Source organism: Cnephaeus nilssonii, assembly GCF_951640355.1.
Source record: "Cnephaeus nilssonii genome assembly, chromosome: 13".
NCBI classification, from domain to species: domain Eukaryota; kingdom Metazoa; phylum Chordata; class Mammalia; order Chiroptera; family Vespertilionidae; genus Cnephaeus; species Cnephaeus nilssonii.
In genome coordinates, this window is record NC_137084.1 from 65,938,991 (window position 1) to 65,960,285 (window position 21,295).

The window sequence follows — 21,295 nt, forward strand, 5'->3', positions numbered from 1 at the left end:
AACATCTATGAGAGAGAAACATCAATCAGCTGACTCCTGCACACTCCCTACTGGATATGTGCCTGCAACCAAGGTACATGCCCTTGACCAGAATCAAACCTGGAACCCTTGAGTCCACAGGCTGACGCTCTATCCACTGAGCCAAACTGGTTAGGGCTGAAGTGGTATCTTGATGCTTCTGAAGCTTGTTAAGAAACTAAATAAAGCAAAAAAAGTTAATAATGAAATTATATAATGATTAAGATGTTAAATTTGAATATTTAAATAGTTATTGATAATTAGGTGTTGGAGATCCTAAGATCTGGGGGAGAAGAAGCCACTGTGTTATTTCTCGTCTCTAGGAACAGAGAATACAAGTCAGGTGTATACACTTAGGTTTTTGACAAGACACTGCTTGACCACTTGCCTTCTGAGCTTCCCCTGTGACCAGACCTGCATGAAGCAATCTTTTAACAGAGAGCTGCTTTCTTAACCTGGTTCTGCCCTTTCCCCTGTGTCATTTTGACCCAACTTTCTGCCACCCCACCTAGATATCCCGGAAGAATATTAATGGGAAAGTGAGATCAATGCAATAGTACTTTTTAAAGCAATGTACTATATTTTAAGGGGGTTTATTTTTTTTTTCTGGTGGTGTTATTTTTCAATCTTGTTTTAAAATGATATCAACAGGCCCTAGCTGGTTTGGCTCAGTGGATAGAGCATCGGCCTGTGGACTGAAGGGTCTCGGGTTCAATTCCGGTCAAGGGCACATGTCCCATATAGTTCTGACACACTGGTTATTTCTGAACTGGGTTGTGGGCTCGATCCCCAGTAGGGGGCATGGAGGAGGCAGCTGATCAATGATTCCCTTTTATCATTAATGTTTATATCTCTTTCTCCCTCTCTTTTCCTCTGTGAAATAAATAAAAATATATTTTAAAAATAAAATAAAATTATACCAACAGTAAAACTTGCAATTATAATTATTTTTTTACAGGATATTTATAGTAATCAGAAAAGTTACAACAAAATAGTTCTACATTTTGGTGTTTCTTTTCTACCATGTTGTTCTATATTTAAAAAGAGGTTTGTTGTCATTTTTAACCACTTGAAAATGTTCCAGATTTCTTCCTATGTCATAAAGTGAACCAAATTACTCTTTTACTTTGAGATGGTAAATTTATATGCCAACTTATGTGTCCCTTCTAAAGAGAAGGAAGAATTTTTTAAGAGGTTAATGTGTTTCTTTATCTGAAGATCAGCAAAAGGAACAAAATAGATTAGATTTAGTGCAGCTGTTTACTAGGAGTATGAATTTTGGCAAAACAATCCTCCTGAGCCTACAAAATAGGAAAAACAATACTTCTTATAGTATTTATGATACCAGAGGGGACATCTATTGTCAAATTCCTAGTCATTCATTTATTCCCTCAGGGAATTGAACCTCCGTATCCCATATAGTTCCGACACAATGGTTATTTCTGAGAGACTCACCAGACTCTAGACCACAACCTTCAGCAAGTGATAATAACCTGGCCAACCCTCTCTCTACTGTGATTGGTCCCAGAGATGGGCACATGATCCACAAAGGGTCAATTGGAGTCCTTACAATTTATCCTGGTTTGCTATTTGATAAGGTTTTCCGTAGAGTCTAACTCACTGACACACAGAGAACCTCTCCTCTAAGGTAGCAATCACTAAAGAATATGTGAAGCCAAAGCTAACGCACTTTGAGCTCTCAGAGAGAAAGGCTGAACTGAGAGTTACAGAGCTAGAGATAGACATAGAAAACACCTTAATCCTGCCATGTTTAAAGCCATCTCTATCCCTGAAGTTTACAATTAAGTTCTCTCACCCTCCAAAGAAAGATTCCCCTTTACTGCTTACACTAGTTCAGGTTGATTTTTGTCACTTGCAACTGAAAGGTTCTGACTATACAGAGGATTAAGTGAGACAAAATATACAAAATCTAAAGAGCTGTATACTAAGATTTAGCTATCCCTCAAGGAATACCATGCCAGCTCCCAAAATTATGAGTAAAATGGTATCAGAGAAATACAGTCAAGACTGCACCCGGTAGAGTCGCTTGATAAATGTGAATATACTAATTACATGACCTCCAAGCAGATCCCATAACCAAAAGTAAAGGGAGCAGTTTCCTCCTGCAGGATACTTTCGAGTTTCTGGCAATAACACGTGGGTAAAGACAATGCAAGCTGCGCTCTGATAAACCACACCACAGGATGAAATTTCAAAAGCTGCCTGAAAAAGCAATCATTTAGATATACTGTCTACCACAAAATTGCTCCTATTCCCTCAAATAATGTTGTATAAACATGTTTTAGTTTTCAGTGTGAATGTTGAAAGAACACAAACTGCTCTGATATTTTGTATTTTTGTCTCTTCTCTGACTATGATGGCTTCCCCTGCCTCCAAGTATTAAGTTGGGTTGCTACCTTAAAAGGCAAAAATTGGTGACTATATTTGTCCCTGTTGAAACGGGGACTAAACAAACAGCTGTGGTTAGTGCGTAGGCCTTTAAGATGTTCAGAATGCAGCTTGTGGTTTAGATATCTATCTTAAAAATGGGATTCCCAGGAGAGGAATCCATTTAGTAATGAGCACAGCTTACAGGTAGAGCAAAGACATCAAGGAAAATTAGCTGGGAGGTAGCTCAATTCCTTTGTTAAGTACAATGTAGGCAGTAAATACATGATGATGTTAAATAACCCTCCTGTGACACGTCAGTTGGACAATTTTCTGACACATCAAAAAATAAATAGGGCAAATCTGGTTTTAGTCTGTGTGTTTTCCTCTTTATCAAATGGAAAATGACCTGCAATTTTGTCCCAAGGTCCTGTGTGTGAAACACAGAAGGCGGTATTGACGCAATAACAAGAATGTCATGATTAATGTAGCTCAATAGAATGAATATTTGAACACACATTCATTGTGTCAGCGGCTGGGTGAGAGAGTAAGCATGCAAACTGATTAATACTCTATTCTCAACGAGAAAAATCAACTGTGGAAACCTAATATATAAAATGTATAAAAGAGAAGTTTCTCTACTTGGCCATGTGGAGAAGGAGGGTTCTGATACGACATCTTTTGACTCCTAATCAAGTGCTCTTTCCACTGTGCCATGGATTTCATATTGCACGTGTCTACATTTATCCGTTCCTTCCCTGATGAGATCAGATCAACAAACAGAATGTTGTGTATCACGTACCTCCATGAAGCCCGTACAAGACATAAAGCTTGCTGAGAGGAAATAGTGGGTACCTCTCCCTGGGAATGGCTGGGAAACTTTCTGAAGGAAGTAATTCTGGGTAGGGTTTTGAAAAATGATTTTTTTTCTTGGATGGTGTATTAGGATTCTCCAGAGAAACAGTACCAATAAGATACAGATGGACGTTTATTATAGGAATTGGCTCATGTGATTGGGAGGCTGAGAAGTCCCGAATTTGTCTTACAATTTGCAGTCTGTAAGCTGGGAAGCCAGGCGAGCCTGTGATGTCATTTAGTCTGGGTCCAGAGCCTGAAAGTGGGGGAGAGATGGAGGGTGAGGAAGGGGGCAATGGTGTAATTCTCAACAGAGTCCAAGGGCTGGAGAAGATGAATGTCCCAGCTCAAACTGAGAGAACAGGTCCACCCTCCTCCAATTTTTTTTCTATTTAAGCCCTCAATAGATTAGATGATGACCACCCACACTGGGCAGGGCCATCTGCTTTTCTCAGTTCACCAATTCAAATGCCAATTTCTTCCCGAAACACCCTCCCAGACACACCCATAACTATATTTTACCAGCTCTCTGAGCATCTTAGTCCCATCAAGTTGACATAAAATTAGCCATCACAGACAGGGATGGGCATTCCAAGAAGAGGGGTCTAGGAAGAATAATAAAATCGTGAGTTTGGCATATGGTTTCATGCTGCTAGAGAGTAAAATAAGTAACTCTGAAGGAGTGGAAAGAGAAATCGCCTTCTTGGATTGTTTATTTTAAGTAGAGAAATGCTCAGTTGGAGCCATAAATGAATTAATTTTTCTCCCAAACCACTAAGCTATACAAAAATGTATGGCTTTTAGGGTCAAAAGAATCTTGTTCTGATAATAAAGTGGCAGCAGCTACGCACGTGAAATAAAAATCTAGTTCTGTACTTTGCCAGCCCACTTTTGTTCCATCAGAGCTAATCTCTCAAACAGTATTTGTGTAGAACTACAGTCATATTTGTACATCAGGGACAGACTGGATGGAACCCATTCTGTGTCCCCAGCTCCTCATCCTAACCCCAACCCCACACTGCCCATCACCCTGGTTAATTCAGTGAGGGGCTATACACAGGCCAGAAAGTCAGTCTCATTATCAAAAAAAGCCAAAATGTACTTCAGTCTTTGTCCTCTTCGTAAAGGCAAAGAACTTCACTCTGTCTCCCAGCTCCAGTGAAGGTGCTAACCGAAACCCAATGGCAAAAGCAAAACACGAAGACTCTCTGGGCTACAGAATTTATCCTGCGTAACTCAAAGTTGAAAGTTAGCCACAACTCCAATTCACCCACAATGTTGAACCATACTTTGGCTGGGGGTTTGAGTAAAGGTTTTTCAGTTTTCCATTCTATTTTTAGTCCTGATGATGCATCAACCAAAATGTAATCACAATGTTCTTTTCACGTTATTTGAAAACTCTCTAAGCTTTGACCTCAACAATTAGATCTCTGGAAAATTAGCAAAAATACAGACTTCAACAGATTCTCTAGAAGACAAGTAAGGCTTTTGAATTACCATACTGAAATCAAATTACATGTAGAAGAATACTTCAATTATTTTATACTCTGAACTTTTTTCACCCACGAATGTGAACACGTGATATGTTGATATACTCCTTCTGTCTAGGAACCAAGTGTTACATCATTCATACATTCAGAAAACATTTATTGAGCAACTATGTTATGCCAAGCACTGACCAAGTACAAAGAAGACCTTTGATCTCAGAATAGAAGAGACAGTGAACAAAGTAAGCAAACACACACACTTAAGTGTCAGCAAAGTGTTAAAGATCTTATGAAAGAAATGAGTATAATACACAGTTTTGGTATAAAGTTGACTGTGGGTCTCTGAAAAGGAGCCATAGGGAAAAGTAGCTGTTTGCTAAGTGGACATGGCAGGGTGGTAAGGGTGACAAGGGATTAAGGAAGGTTAATCCAGGCAGAAGTGACAACAGGAGTGAAGGCAAAGAGACCTAACTTGGTTAGTCCAGTGTTTCTCAAAACTGTGTCATATTTAGACCTACTATAAAGGGATAAATTTCTCTTATACCCTAGGGCTTATAAAATTGTTTTCTTAACTATGTAGAAACATAATGCTAAGGGTAAATCCTAATGTTTGTAGCTATTATATGATTATAAACCCAAAACAGATAGAATAATTACAAAATATATACAAACCTGATATCATTCCAAATAACAATATCAATTTAATGGCATGAGTAATACTTCTTGCTGAAATCATCTTGCTGTGATTGCTATGACTCTTTTGAGTTTATCATGCCTATACTCTTTTGTGCTAAATAATGATTCAATATTTTTAACCCTCACCCGAGGATAGATTTTTAGAGAGAAGGAAAGGTGTGTGTGAGAGAAACATCAATGTGAGAGAGAAACATTGATTTGCAACCCAGGTATGTGCCCTGACCTTTTGGTGCATGGGACTTTGCTCCAACCACTGAGCCACCAGGCCAGGGTTATTAAATTCTTTCATCGCTTTTTTTTTCTTTTTTTGCTAGAACCATTTCCAGATCTTTATTCATATAGCAAGTTGTGACATCACTTGGTCTTCATTTGTAATGCATATATTATTTAAAATATTAAGTCTGCCTCTTTCCTTTATTTATTAGTCCTTGACGATGGGACAATTTTGTGATAGTACTCAGTTAGAAAGTGATCATTCTAATCTTTATTGCACAAAAGTGGTGCACAGAATAGCAGCATTGCCATCACCTAGGAGCTTATTAGAAATGCCTTGGGCTCACACAGGACTTCCTGAACAGAGTCAGCCCCTTAAGATCTCTAGACGATTCTTATGTGTACTCAAGTTTGAAAACCACTTATCTAAATGATTCAAAATATACTTGTAGTGTTTTTTTAAAATCATCAAAATTAAAACAGAAAACTTCTCATAGAGACCTCTTGAACTTCTGATGTTCCGTCTCACTAGCCCATTAGGGGAATTTAAAGACATTGAGCTTGACTCAAGCATAATCTCAGGAGCAAAAGACCTGACAATCAATAAGGTTGGAGAGATAACAAAAGCTGGTTTGGCAAACTAAGGAGTTTGGACTCTATCCATTAATCAATGAGGAACCGCTGAAGGATTTTAAGCCCTGGAGAAAATGAGGAGACTTGTTTTTGTGTTTTTTTTCCCAGAAAGGTTACTCTGGCCACAATCATGCATTAGAGAATGGCTAACTGGAGTCATGGAGACAAGTTAAGAGCTTATTTTAATTGCCAGGCAATGAGAGCTGACTTATTGCTGAAGCTGGGGCTGGACAGGAGAGGGTGGACACCAGAGATATCAGGGATGTGTCTTGGCGACTGATTGCATATTAAGTTTCTTTCTCAGCTAACTAAGGCAGAAATTGCAATTTGAAGAACAGGTTTAGGAAAAAGGATGAAGTGTAGCAAAGTATACATGTTGACCTGTAGTACAAGCATGTCAAACTCAAAGGCTAACATGGGCCAAAAAAACAAGGCATGTGGCCCGTGGCCCACGAGTTTGACGTGCTTGTTGCAGTACCTTTGGGATAGTCATTGTAGAGATATCTAGTGAGCAGCAATGACAAGGGATTGCTTGGAGATGTAGATTTGGGAGCAGTGAAAGCAATTACAAGAAAAAAGATAAATACCACATGATCTCACTCATTTGTGGAATATAATGAACAGCATAAACTGATGAACAAAAACAGATCCAGAGACAGAGAAGCATCAATCAGACTGTCAAACCTCAAAAGGAAGGTAGGGGATACAGACAACAGGGAGGTGAAGGCATGAGTGGGGGGGGTGGTTGGGGGGTTAATGGGGGGATGAGGACACATATGTAATACCTTAATCGATAAAGAAATTAAAGATTGAAAAAAAAACATAAGACGAAATTGCAAAAAAAAAAAAAAGAAGAATCAGCAGGGAATGACTTATGGAAAAGATATAGAATTTTAAATTAGTGCCTTACTTTGCCATATAATCAACACATTTAAATGGGTTATTGAAATACCTGTTTATGAAATACCTTCTTCAGTTTTATTCTCTTGACCAAAACTGTTAACAAGCAAGCAGCACCCAATGTTACTGGCAAAGTTAGACTTCAGTCCGTGAATTCAACTAAGAAATAATTTGGAGCCAAGAACTCAAATACTAGCCAAAGTTTACTTAGAAAGTCACAGAAGTAGAGGAAGTCAGCCAGCTGGGCTGCATGAACTCAGGAAACAAGTTACAGGGGCAAAGGAAGGACCCTTGGAGTTGGGAGGAAGAAAGCAGAGGTATGCGCCTTTCGGGAAGAAAGGGAGAGGCAAGACAAGGGCATACTCAGAGCTCCCCCTGGGTCCTTCTTCTTATAGGTTTTTATCTGTTTCCTAAAGGTGGGGGCTTTTAGCAGAGGTCTCAGGTGAGGATCTCAATAGAATATTCATCAGCTTTCCAGGTATGTCCTCTCAGGGTCACAGTTGGCACTTGGGTAGGTGTCATTAGTCATCCCAGCTGGTCCTGATGTCAGCCATGGTATTGCCTCCTCCCTCTCCCCCCCCCCCCCCCCCTGCCCCAACCTTGCTGCTTTTCTGGGTCTGGTGCTGAAACACAACCGAGGCCTAGATGTTATCTCTAGTTTGACCAAAACTCTATCTCTGTGGTCAACAGACCTGAAGCTTTGTTATAGGAGTATATGATGCTCATCAGAACCTCATTGTCCGGAGGGCCTAATGCTTAAGGGAGTGGTGGTGCAAGGGCTTGCATGGGAGTCATATGAGGCTCCTCTCTGGCCCCCCTGTTCCTCCTCTTAGAGGGTCTACATGCTAGGATAGGAAACGTCAGGGAGAGTCCGAACCGCATGATCAGCAATATGAAAGGTCAGGGGGTCTAAACTGCGTGACCAGTGATATGCTAGAGAAGGAAAGGTCACCCTGGAGGCAAGGTCCTGCCCTACAATACTTGTGTTCCCAGTTTTGCCCATTGCAAGGCACCCAAGGCTTTCCACCCTGATGACCTGTAACTGGCCTATTGTTCCTTCTGGGCTCATGTCTGGCTAACTGCCTCCTATATAAAAAAACGACATGGTACTTTCCATATTGTCACAGTTAAGAGTCCTGCCTCCTACACTAACAGGAGTAATCATATTTTTTAAAGAAATGATTTAGCTACTAAATGTTTTACTCATCTTTGAAGGTGGTCTGAAACAGCTTAGAAGAGAACTGTGATTTTTTTTTCTTGCTTGAGAAGAAAATATTCTAATGTTAGGTATCACTTTGTCCTACTTTAGAGAAGCCTCATCAATAACAGTCTCCTTTGTATATACGTAAGCTCTCTGGAAGGGCAGAAAACAATTATCATTATATCTCACCAATAGGTCCTGAGGCCTGTCCCTAGCTTCTGAGAATGCTACGAAACAGTCCTTCACATTTTGATGAGTCATCATCAGTCCCTTGGAGTCCACCTGAGACAGAGGAATACCCTGAAGTCCCTCCTCTCCATTTTTCCTCTTCTTGTCAAACATGCTCTTTCACTATTCTGTGCATTGTTTCATTCCCTCTTCAGCTGTCCCAGTCCCAGCATGAAAGGCAAAGTCAGGTCATGCAGGTCCCGAGTTATCCCTCCTCCTTCTGAGGGAACATCTAATAGACAAGACCCCCAAACACCTGTTTCATGCTGATACCTACCTTAAAACATGACACCAGGGAGTCATTGTTACAATAAAGGTTTTTCCTTCCCTGTGTTACCCAACTTTCCCTCTGAAAGGAAAAAAATGGGTCGGGAAAAGAAATACATCCTATCACCCATCTACATGTGTGATTCTTATGTAGTCCCAGTCCCATCTTCTCTGTGTCTTGCTGAACTCAACTGGACAGCATAGCAGATGCATCTGTGAGTGGTCTCCTGTTGCCCCACACAGTAGCCTGTGAGCACCCGGAGGGTGCCCCTGTCTGTGTTTAAGGAACAACTTAGGGCACCTTAAGTGACACTTTGGATACTGTCCTGACCCAGAACAATTCCTCACCTTGCCTCCAGCCCTCCCCCTCAATTAGAGAGCTGCCTTGCATTACGGAAGCTGGATAAGCCATATTACTCCTGCCTGTTCCACTTCCCAGGATTTAACCTGACTCCTGCCAGCCTGACTCAGCTAAACAGATTTTTTTTTTAGATGACCTGGTTACTCTCCCAGAATGGGTACTCACACTATCACACTAAGCACATTCTCCAAAACCAAGCGCTGTATGGTTTTAAAATAGTCTTTTCAATGATCATTGCAAGTCATACTAGCCTACATGAGGTATCCACAATTCAATTAGATATTTTTTAAAAAAAACAGTATTCCTTAGAGTTGTAAACCCCAAAATATAGGAAAATTCAAATCCTATGAAGTTAATTTTTGTATTTACTAGTACGCAATAGAGTCTATCTATTAAAGCTCAGGCTGCCATAAAAAAATACCATAGATGAAGTGGCTTAAACAAGAGAAATGTATTTTCCTACAGTCTGGAAATTGAAAAGTTCAAGATTAAAGTTCCTGCAGAGTTAGGTTTCTGGTGAGAGTTCTCTTCCCAGCTTGCACACAGAGCCTTGCTGTGTCCTCACATGGCGGAAAGAGAAAGTCTCTGGGCTGTCTCTTCTGCCTTTATAAAGGCACTCGTTTTATAGGATTGAGATTCCACTCTTATTACCTCATTTAACCTTAATCACCTCCTGAAAAGTCCTGTTTTCGACACAGTCACAAAGGAGGTTAGGGCTTCCAGGTTTGGATTTTGAGGTGATAAAATTCAGTCCATAACAGAGTCCTAAAAGGCAAGTTCCATTTAAATGATCACTCTGGAAGGCTTCTTTGACTCCATTAAGAAAATGAAGTGTTGTGAACCTTCACAAATGAGAATTGCTCCTTATTAATGTATCATGGAACCTATTTTGTGGGTTGGAATCAGAATTGTTAAGCTGGATATAGATAGATAGATAGATAGATAGATAGATAGATAGATAGATCTGCATTGTATGAAATGAATTAATTTCTTTCGATATGAGTTGAGAAAAATAGTATGTACTATTGTTATGAATTCAGATTCATGGCTCATGACCACCTACTTGAGTAATGAAACAATAACAGAGTGACTATGAAAAAAATCATTCAGTGAGTCTCCTTCTAGTTATGAACAAAAAAATAGCATCATAACTGAACTATCTGGTCTAAGTAACCTCAGACAACTGACATAATAACAGTGTTCCTTAAGTGGTAAATATGTATTTTAAGCCTAGGGAGATTTAGAATGCAGCACATGGAAATGATTTAAAAGAATCAAAACTATAGTGTTGAATCTTGGACATACAGAAGGCCAAGAGACATATGAAAACATGCTCAAAGTCACTAATCATCCAAGAAATGCAAATCAAAACGACAATGAGATACCATCTCACACCTGTCAGAATGGCTATAATCTACAAATCAACAAATGACAAGTGCTGGTGAGGATATGGAGAAAAAAAAACCCTCTTGCACTGCTGGTGGGAATGCAGACTGGCGCAGCCACTGTGGAGAACAGTATGGAGTTTCCTCAAAAAGTTAAAAATGGAATTCCCATTTGATTCAGTAATCCCACTTCTAGGACTATATCCCAAGAAACCAGAAATACCAATCAGAAAGGACATATGTACCCCTATGTTCATAGTAGCACAATTTACCATAGCTAAGATTTGGAAACAGCCTAAGTGCCCATCAGTAGATGAGTGGATTAAAAAACAGTGGTACATCTACAGAATGGAATACTACGCTGCTATAAAAAAGAAAGAACTCTTACCATTCACAACAGCATGGATGGACATGGAGAGCATTATGCTAAGTGAAATAAGCCAGTCGGAGAAAGATAAATATCACATGATCTCACTCATTTATGGAATATAATGAACAACATATACTAATGAACAAAAATAGATCCAGAGACATAGAAGCATCAAACAGACTGTCCATCATCAGAGGGAAGACAGGGGGTGGGGGTGAGGTAAGAAATCAATCAAAGGACTTATATGCATGCATATAAGCATAACCCATGGACAAAGACACTAGGGGGGTGAGGGCATGTGTGTGGGGGGTGGTGCTGGAGAGAGGTCAAGGCGGGGGAGGAGACACATATAATACTACATGTAATACTTTAAACAATAAAGAATTAAAAAAAACTATAGTGTTAAATGTTTAGATAAAAAGTAATTTGTTTTATATTCTATGTTCTTATAATGATTATGAGGGTTTGTTATTTTAAATAACTCCAGTTAAAAAATTTAGTTGTTTGACTTGCAGAGTTAAGTTGAACTTTTTAAAATTTTGGGAGAATATTTAAGAAAACTTATGATTGCCCACTTTGTAAGTTTGCTACTAAATTTGTAAGAGTGTTAATCATTTAGAAAGATTTTGCTTAGATTTTGAAAAGAAAAAAGTAAATATTAGATGTTTAAATGTTGGCCACTAAAAGGAGGTTAATTGTGAGGGGGTTTAAATTTGTAAATGAGACTAATTATTCTTCAAAATTTCTTTAAGAATGATTGCTAGTATTTGCTATACTTATAGATAGAAAAATATTATTGGTGAGTTGAATCCAGGAGGCTATGGTAAACCAATTTTTTATTATAATTTTAATGTATCAGTTGTTAAAATTAAAAAATAAAACATTCTGATAGTCTTTTCTGTGAATAAATGCTATTTTAAATGCACCAAAAAGAAATCCCCAAAACTCATGTCAACAATGAGAGTAAGGGCAAAACCATTCAATGAAAATAATTACAAACAGCCGAAACCGGTTTGGCTCGGTGGGTAGAGCGTCGGCCTGCGGACTGAAAGGTCCCGGGTTTGATTCCGGTCAAGGGCATGTACCTCGGTTGCGGGCACATCCCCAGTGGGGGGGGGGGGGGGTGCAGGAGGCAGCTGATCAATGTTTCTCATCGATGTTTCCGACTTTCTATCCCTCTCCCTTCCTCTCTGTAAAAAATCAATAAAATATATATATTAAAAAAATAATAATTACAAACAATGTAAAGGGTGGCTCCTCTATCAGTTCCCATTGGAGGCTCTGACTGCAGGTGGCCTCCCTCAGCATTGGCGTCTAGATAAGCTTCTGCTCATTATTTTTCTTACCTTTTCTCCCCTTGCCTAATCTTAAAACTGTATCCTCCACACCCTTTCTCTAAGACCCCGCTTCCATCTTGACTCCTCCCAGGAATTGTTCTAGATCAGCTGTTCTCAAACCTTAGCCAGCCTCAGGATCACCGGGATGGCTTGTTAAAGCACAACTGCTAGGCCTCCTCTGGAGGGGGGTGGGGGGGGTCCAAGAATGTGTATTTCTAGTTAGTTCCCAGGTGGTGCTGATGCTGTTTGTCCTTATGTACCCAGTATTTCATTCATTGAATTAGTGAAATATTATATTTACTGACCACACACTCTGTATGTCAGACCGTGCATCTTGCACAGCACTCTCGTTCTGTTAGAGCTGCTCAGCAGTCCTTTCCTGGAAGCAACAATGACTAATTCTGGTGCTCAGGGATTTTGGCATGGTTCTACTCAACACAATCTTCTTCCACTCATTTGATTAGCAAACATTTTCCTCAGGACAGTACCAAGGGAACCTCATGCAATCTAGGCTCAATTCTTTCAAAATCTGAGTTAGTGAAGTGATGATTAATGAGCTTTTATTCTTGCCTTCCAAAATAGTATTTTCTGCAATTATATGGACACTGATTAAAACTGAGTTTGGAACCTTGGTTAGATCCCCTCTCTCACCACCACCCCTTTTTTTTAAAATTAAGGTATAGAAAACATTTTTTTAAATCCTTACCTGAGGATATTCTTCCTTTGATTTTCAGAAATAGTGGAAGGGAGGGAGGAGGGGGGAGAGAGAGAGAGAGAGAGGCATTAATGTGAGAGAGACACATCCATTGGTTGCCTCCTACACTCACACTGACTGGAGCAGGATGAACCTGCAACTGAAGTACGTGCCCTTGACCTGGAATCGAACCCAAGACCCTTTGGTCCAAGGGCTGATGCTCTAACCACTGAGCAAATAGCCAGGGCTAGAAAATATTTTTGAAACAACTTGACATATGAAATTTTTATCATATATTAAATTGTTGTAAGTTTTATTTATGTTAGAGAACTTCCTTATTCTTTAGTGATGTATGCTGAAATTTTAGGGATGACATATATATATATATATATACTAGTAGCCCATTTGCAGGAAGAATCCTGCAAGCGGCCGCCGCGCCTGCACCCATGCACCGCTGCCACCCTCCCCGCTCTGCCCCACTCCGCCCTGCCCCGCCCCGCCCCAGCTTTCCCTCTGGCAGCCATCTTGCTTTCCGCTTTTCCTCCATCTTCCTTCTAAGTTGTCTTCAGTCTTCACTCCTCTCTCCCTCAGCGTATGCAAATTGACAGCCATCTTTGTTGGGTAATTTGCATACTCGCCCTGATTGGCTGGTGGGCGTGGCTTTGGATGGTGGGCATGGCTTGGGCGTAGCGGAGGTGTGGTCAATTTGCATATTACTATTTTATTAGGTAGGATATATATATCTATATATATATATATATATAGAGAGAGAGAGAGAGAGAGAGAGAGAGAGAGAGAGAAAGAGAGAGAGAGGGGAAAAGAGATAAATATGGCAACATGTTGACATTTGTTGAATTCAGGTGGAGAGCACATTTCCTCCAACTTTTCTATATGTTTGAAACTTTTTATAACACAGAGTTTGGGGGGAAAGCAAGTTTGGAAAAGCTACAACAATTGATCAAATGTGCATCTTCCATATCAACAAGATTTTCACTATATGGTAAAGGTTATTCTATTTGACACCATAAGGTAACAAAATTAAGAGCGCTTCACAAATCTTGGAAGCATTTTTTGAAAGATCACAGGGAAAAGGATTAGAAAGGTGAAATGTACAGTAAGCGGAATTGAAACTACTTACATTACTTTTATTTATCTAGTAAATTAAGTATCATTTCACCAATCCACCTTTGTCTCACAATAAAATCTAATAAATTGGCAGCTGGAGAAAAAAAAATCACTAATAAATGTTAACATAATGAACTCTATCCTTTCTGAAAAAATAACTTTGTCATTATTATACACAATTTTGTAAAATTTTCTAATTCTATTTTCAGAATCAATTCACACTGACAGAATTAGGTTAATGTACATGTTAAGGGATAATTTGTGGTTTACTTTATTTTTCATAAAGGAAGTTGCCGCTGTGACTATTGTTTGCAGATTCTCTTTCAGATTTGGTCTTTTTTCCCCCATCTGAAGTGCTCAAACCATAGGGACTGTGGGTCTGTTCTTTTTCAATTATCCTCCTTGTCACATTCATGAGTGTGCTTCGCTCTGTGTTATGACTATTCCTTGCTGGGTGTGGAGTCATTTATTTGAGGTAGTTTCCTCAAGCTCCTCCTGGGCTTGTTACTCTCCCCATCACATCACATCTCTCCTGGAATGGCAGCAGTTGTAGTGCAGACAGACTCATGGGCTGGAGGCACAGATGCGCTCCACTCCTCCGTTCATGCTCAGTGGAGCTCAAGAAACACGTAGAGCCCTAGCTGGTTTGGCTCAGTGGCTAGAACATTGGCCTGTGGACTGAAGGGTCCCTGGTTCAATTCTGGTCAAGGGCACATGCCCGGGTTGTGGGCTCAATCCCCAGTAGGGGCATGCAGGAGGCAGCCAATGAATGATTCTCTCTCATAACTGATATTTCTATCTGTCTCCTTCTCCCTTTCTCTCTCAAATCAATAAAAATATATAAAAATCCTATCTAATAAAGAGGGGATATGCTAATTGGCCCTCACGCTGTCACAAAGATGGCAGCGCCCACAGCCAATAAGGAGGGAATATGCTGATTGACTGCCCCACCCTCAAATATGGTGGCACCCACAGCCAATAAGGAGGACATATGCTAATTGACTGCCACGCCCTCAAAGATGGAGGCACCCAAGCCACAAGATGGCGGTGCCCAGTCTCGTCAGCCCCGCTAGGGTGGCAGGCATGTGGCAGGGCCGGGCCCGGCCACTCCACATGCCTGCCTCCAGAGTCCCCCATTCCCCTCAGCCCCCCAGCTGCCCAGGGCCACCTGAGGCTCAGGGAACCAGGGCTGGCCGAGCCTTGCGTTGCCGTCAGTGACAGCAGCAGAGGTGTGATGGGGCGTCGCCTTCCCCTGATTGCTGGGTCACCTCCCGCCCCTGAGGGCTCCCGGACTATGAGAGGGGACAGGCCAGGCTGAGGAACCCCCCTCTAGTGCATGAATTTTCATGCACAGGGCCTCTAGTAAATAAATAAAATAAATCTTAAAAAAAGAGAAACACTTAGAGACCTCCATGCCAACCCTTCCTCTGCTCCCCTACACATCTTCCCCGATGCCTCTACCAGAGAAACGAAGAAACCATTTTTAGAAGACTATAAGGCATTCAAGCATTCAAAACATATACTAGGTATTTTCTGTGGGCTAATAGTGTGTAAGGGGTATAGAGAAGGTGTAAGGGATGCAGAGAACAAGACATGGTCTAAAAGCTTGGAGTCTAAAAGCAAAGGGTATAAATGAGGGAAAAAGAGCTATGCAAAATGTATCATAAATATGTATGTGTCCTGAGATATTCATTGCGCTATGGTCTGGGAATCAGAGCGGGCATGTTATGTGCCATTGAGTTGGCTCTGACTCCTGACAGTCCTTTGAATAAGTGATGTCCACAATGTCCTGTCCTCAATAATCCTGCTCGGCTTCTGTGGACTCGTGCCTAAGGCTTCTCTTATGGAGCCAATCATCTCACATTTGGTCTTCCTCTCTGCCTGCTGCCTTCTATTTTTCCTAGTATGATTGTCCTTTCCAAAGAGCCCAGCCTCCTCATGATGTGTCTGAATTAGGACAGCTTCATTTTTGTCACTTTTGCCTCCAGTAATGTTTCAGGCTTAATTTGCTCTGGGACCTACTGATTCATCTTTCCCGTAGCCCGGGATATCTGTAGACAGCTCCAACACCATATTTCAAAAGAATCAGTCTTTCCTTATCAGCCTTCTTCACTGTGCACCTTTCACACTTGTACAGAATAACTGGAGTCAGAGTCAACACTGTTTATCTGAGAGGTTTTGTTGGTTGTGTTGTGTTTTTTTTTTTTTTGTGTGTGTGTGTGTGTGTCCTTATCTTCATAAAATTCCTACTTCCAGAGTTAGAGCGAGGACTAGCAGCCCAGTGGGATCAGGAGCACTGCAGTTGCTCAGCAAAAGCTTGCCTCCCTCCTGTGTGCCTGTGGTTGCTGTGGAATCCAGCAGAAGCCACCCCTCAAAGGGCTCCAGTAAGAGATAAGGAGGTACAAACTTCCTCTTCACACACAGCTGCATGTCTCTAAGCACACATGGCTGAAGTGTCAAAAACATTACCCACAAGTGATTCTCATTGTCAGTGTGGAAGAGTGTCCTCGTGCTGAGTCAAAGAAGCACAGCCATGTGTCATGTAGAGAGCTTAGAAGGGCCCTAAGTGAAGTCATGAATGTAAAGAGCATAGGACCCTGTCTGGCACACCCAAGCATTTAATAGGGGATAATAGCCATTACAACTATCATCCCTAATTTTATACATGGGGAAGCCAGAAAGCCTGAAAGGTAAATCTCCTAAAATCACACAGCTAATAAATGGCCTTTGTGCGACCATTTGATTAATGTCTCTACTCTGACTCACTAGACTGAAATTTAATTAGAGCGGAATGAGGTAAGCTTTTGTTTACCCGAATATTCTCAGCATCTACCATGGAATAGGCATGATATGTGTGTGTGTGTGTGTGTGTGTGTGTGTGTGGTGGATAAATATATATCATGTTTAATGCATTTCATTTTCTTCAACTATGACCTTTTTGGCTACAAGGATAGATAGAAAACCCAAATCCCAGTACCTTCTAGCTATGTAAATTTAGGCAAGTTAACCATTTTGAATCATAATCCCCCCTTCCCCCCTCCCACCCCACCATTGAAAATGGATCTGGCAGTACTTCATACTTATTCACAGGATTGTGGAGGAGCTTAAATGAGGCGACTTACATAAGCATTCTGTGTCATGCCCAGCACATGGAGGTAGGTGCTCAGTAAATTTCAGTCTCTATCTTTTGCTGTTTGCTTTAAGGTTTTCTGTCAGTTAGCAAACATTGTGGTTTGCCACAAGAGGGCAATACGAAATGGAAATAAAAATCTATGCCTAAACAACAACAAAAATCCCAAAGCCAAAAACTATTCTAAATTACATAAATTCATCTCTCTCTTTCTCTTCCTAGCTCTATGTCTATGTCTATCTCTATGTAGCTCTAGCTCTAGCTCAATCTCCTTTTCTTCCTTGGGTAAACATAGTTAGTTGACGAGGATTTCATGCTTAGAATTCTGTTTTCTTCCTTCATCCTGTTCTTCAGAAATCTGTCATCATAATAAAATCTTAGCTCTAGAAGGGACTTTAGAAGTCATATTGTCACATGGAACAGATGCACACTCTGTAGTTATTCCTGCTCTTCCTTGGTGATCTTGACTTGCTGCTCTCATGGCCCTTCTGGTAAGCTGCACCCTACACCCCCGAGTATTAGTGATGCACATCTCTCCCCCAGACAACTCCTCTTAGTTACACTAACTTTACCTCAAACTTAGCATGGGAAACTAAGCCTATTGCATTTATTCTAGAAAGATAACATTTCTGAGTCATACAGGCTCAAACCATAGAGAGTTAACTTACGTTGGATTCATGACAACAGTGGAAAGGAAGATGGGAAAAGTTGTATGCGTTTGAGGGGAGTTCTTTATTTTATTTTTAGCTGCAAAAAATAATGTTAGCAAGTCACATAGGCTGCTGTCACTAGTGATATGACATGTATACTTGCCCATCAGAGAATGCAATCTCATACATCAACCAATCTGACATCATCATCATCATCATCATCATCATCATCATCATCATCATCATAATGCTTTAGGGTAAGGCAGAATAAACAATACCTGCTATGAATGGGCTTGATTGGAACTTCTTTTTTCTGTTAGCAGAAGGGTATCTTAGAAAATCTCTTGATTAAAAAAATTATGTAGGCCCAAATGGTTTTAAAAACAATCAGATTCTTATGTTTTCTTTGCTTCTCTCTTTATTAAAATATGTTTTTATTGATTTCAGAGAGAGGAAGGGAGAGGGAGAGGATAGAAACATCAATGATGAGAGAAAATTATTGTTCGGTTGCCTTCTGCACACCCTGTACTGGGGATCAAACTGGGAATCAAACCGCAACCTCCAGGGTCGATGCTCAAACACTGGGCCACACTGGCCAGTTTCTTTGCTTCTCTTATTAATAATTAAATCATCTAAATGAAATAAGTCGGGCACAAAGGACAGATATTGTATGATCCTATTTATATGAGGTACCTAAAGTAGACAAATTCATAGAGACAGAAGGTGGAATAGTGGTTACCAGGGACTGGGGGGAGGAGGGTATTGGAAGTTGTTATTTAATGGGCACAGAGTTTCAGTTAGAGAAGATAAACACAATCTAGAAATGAATGGTGGTGATGGTTGCACAACAGATGGTTGCAGTCTCAGAATCTGAGTCTGGGAAGCCTAAGTCTACAAAACTAAGAAATAATAATAACCCAAGGACTTATATGCATATGTGCACAACCCATGGACAGACAGTAGTGCGGTACAGGCCTCGGGAGGGGGCAGGAGCAGGGTGTAGGGGATTAATGGGGGCAAAGGGGGGCATCTGTAATACTTTCAACAATAAAGATAAATTAAAAAATAATAACAACAACCCACGAGTAACACTTATTGAGCATATATTGAGCACCAGGCTTAAGTGCTAGATGTGACCTAGGTCAAGGAAAAGGTTTGAGGCAGATTTACCAAGATCATATATTCGTTTACTTTCCCCAACTCACTATGTTGCTCTTCACAGGAAACAAACAAAGCCCCACACATCCCATTTCAGAATTAAGAAAACAAACAGAGACATTTCTCCGTGCCTGTAACCAAGCCAAAGAGTGTGTCAGCCAATAGCATTTGTGAAACTCACTGTGCAGCTGGCAGGGCCACATATGATAAAGTGGAAATTTCTGGAGAGGCTACATTTCAATCCATTAAAAAAAAGTTTGCCGGTGTAGACACTCTTTTATTTAGAAAGCCTATTTTCAGAAAGAATCTGGTTCAGTTATTATGGTGGGAAAAATAATACATGAAAACAACAGTTCAAAACCGACCATAAATCTACCTCAAAGCAAAACTATTTGTGGTGTCTCTCAAGTAGCTGAGTTAACGTGGCCTAAGACAAAGCCTGACAAGCAGGTATAATTAAAGGATGAATCACAGGGATAAGTCATGGGTAACTCTGAAAGTGCCTACAGGGAAAATAGTCCATTATAACACACTAAACTTTAGAGGTTAAAGGATGAAGGGTAGGAGGAAAAATCCCTTTTTCCACGTGAATGCAATGATAGGCTCCAGTGGAAACATATTGATAATGGCATCAGCCCATTATTGGTACATTATTGGTACAGAGAATATATTGCCTCGTGTGATATGGGTATTCTTTCTCTATGTTTTCTCTTCTGAGAACTGCTAGGGGTCAGGTACTATGCTTTGCTTTATTTATCTTTCCATATAAGTCACTTCTCTGCCCAGAGCCTAAAAATGTAGACAGTAGGTATAAAACACGCAATTACACACATGAATGGGTAAAGGATTACCCATTCCTTAGAATCTAGAATACATCTGTCCTACACTTTTAAAGAAAAATGAAAATTGATATCCAACATAGTCAATGGTGCTTACCAAAGACTGTTGATGTGCTTTTTTCAAAGAATTAATCACAGGACTTTTATTTAATGAAAAACAGGAAGGGATTATTATTTTTTATCCTGTTTCATATCGCAGCCACTGGCATTGGATTTAGTTTCTTGGAACGGCAACATGGCAAAAGTTGAAAGGAAACTATTTATTTGGCCTGACTGGTATTTTGTCTTTTGGCTATGTGAGGACTAGATGTAAAAACTCAGGTGGAAGACGGCCCCGCTGCTTCTGTAGCTCCATTAACTGACAAATACCAGCATGATTACCCCCCGAACCCCAGCACATACCAGATAAGGGGGGGTTTAACTGACAGACACAAGTTAGACATTTAGCATTAAAGTGATTGGCCATTCTTCCAACAATTTGAGGTCTAACCATCCAGGAAGGTCTTTAAATCTAATTTTCCTGGCTCAGAAAAGTTTAAATCAAATATACTGTTTACATCATCTTATCTCTTAGTTTAAGGTTTATGTGCTACTTTTAATGTTTATGTGTACTTAAAAAAACTATTTGGAACTCAAGTCTTGACAGTCTCTGAAACTTAATTGGGAAAAATGTCAAGCACTTTAATGGAATTTTTCCCATGATCTGTAGAAGAGTTTTGTGTTTTTTTGTGTTTTTTTTTTTAACAGATGGTTCAAATGGACAAAGCAATGAAGACAGAAATTAAAAGCAGATTCTTAAGAAAAATAACTGGTTCTCAGAAATCCTAGAGATGATGGCAGGACTAGATGTAACACAGCAGTTTCTCTTGCTGTCAGGCTCTGGAGAGAACAGATATTTATTAGGTGAGCCCCTACCAGAGGAGGGGTTAACTGCCTCTCGGTGGGAATTAGCTATTCATGTAGAACTCCGGCCAACTTCAACAATTCCAAAATCTTCACGCTCTAGGGCAGTTTCATCCAGGTGTCCATACAAGATATAGTGTTATGAGGCAAATAGGTTTTCTCCTAGAGTAGGACCCTCTAAGTCCCAGGTGGCTCTTTGGGGTCTGGGGAAGACCTAAAATCTTCCCACCTTCACAACAACTTGGAAAAAAACAACAATCCACAGCCCCGGGCTTCTGAAGCTTTCGTTTTGAATTAGAAAAGCCCCGACTTTCTTGGATCAAGGAAGTGTGCGGTGGGAAAGAGACAGGAAAACTTTTCAACCTCGAGTTTAAATGCATTCATCTAAACGAATGCTTTGAAGTAGCATCTTCCAACTAGGCTTCAACGTGTTCTCTCCAACTTTGGGGACACTGAA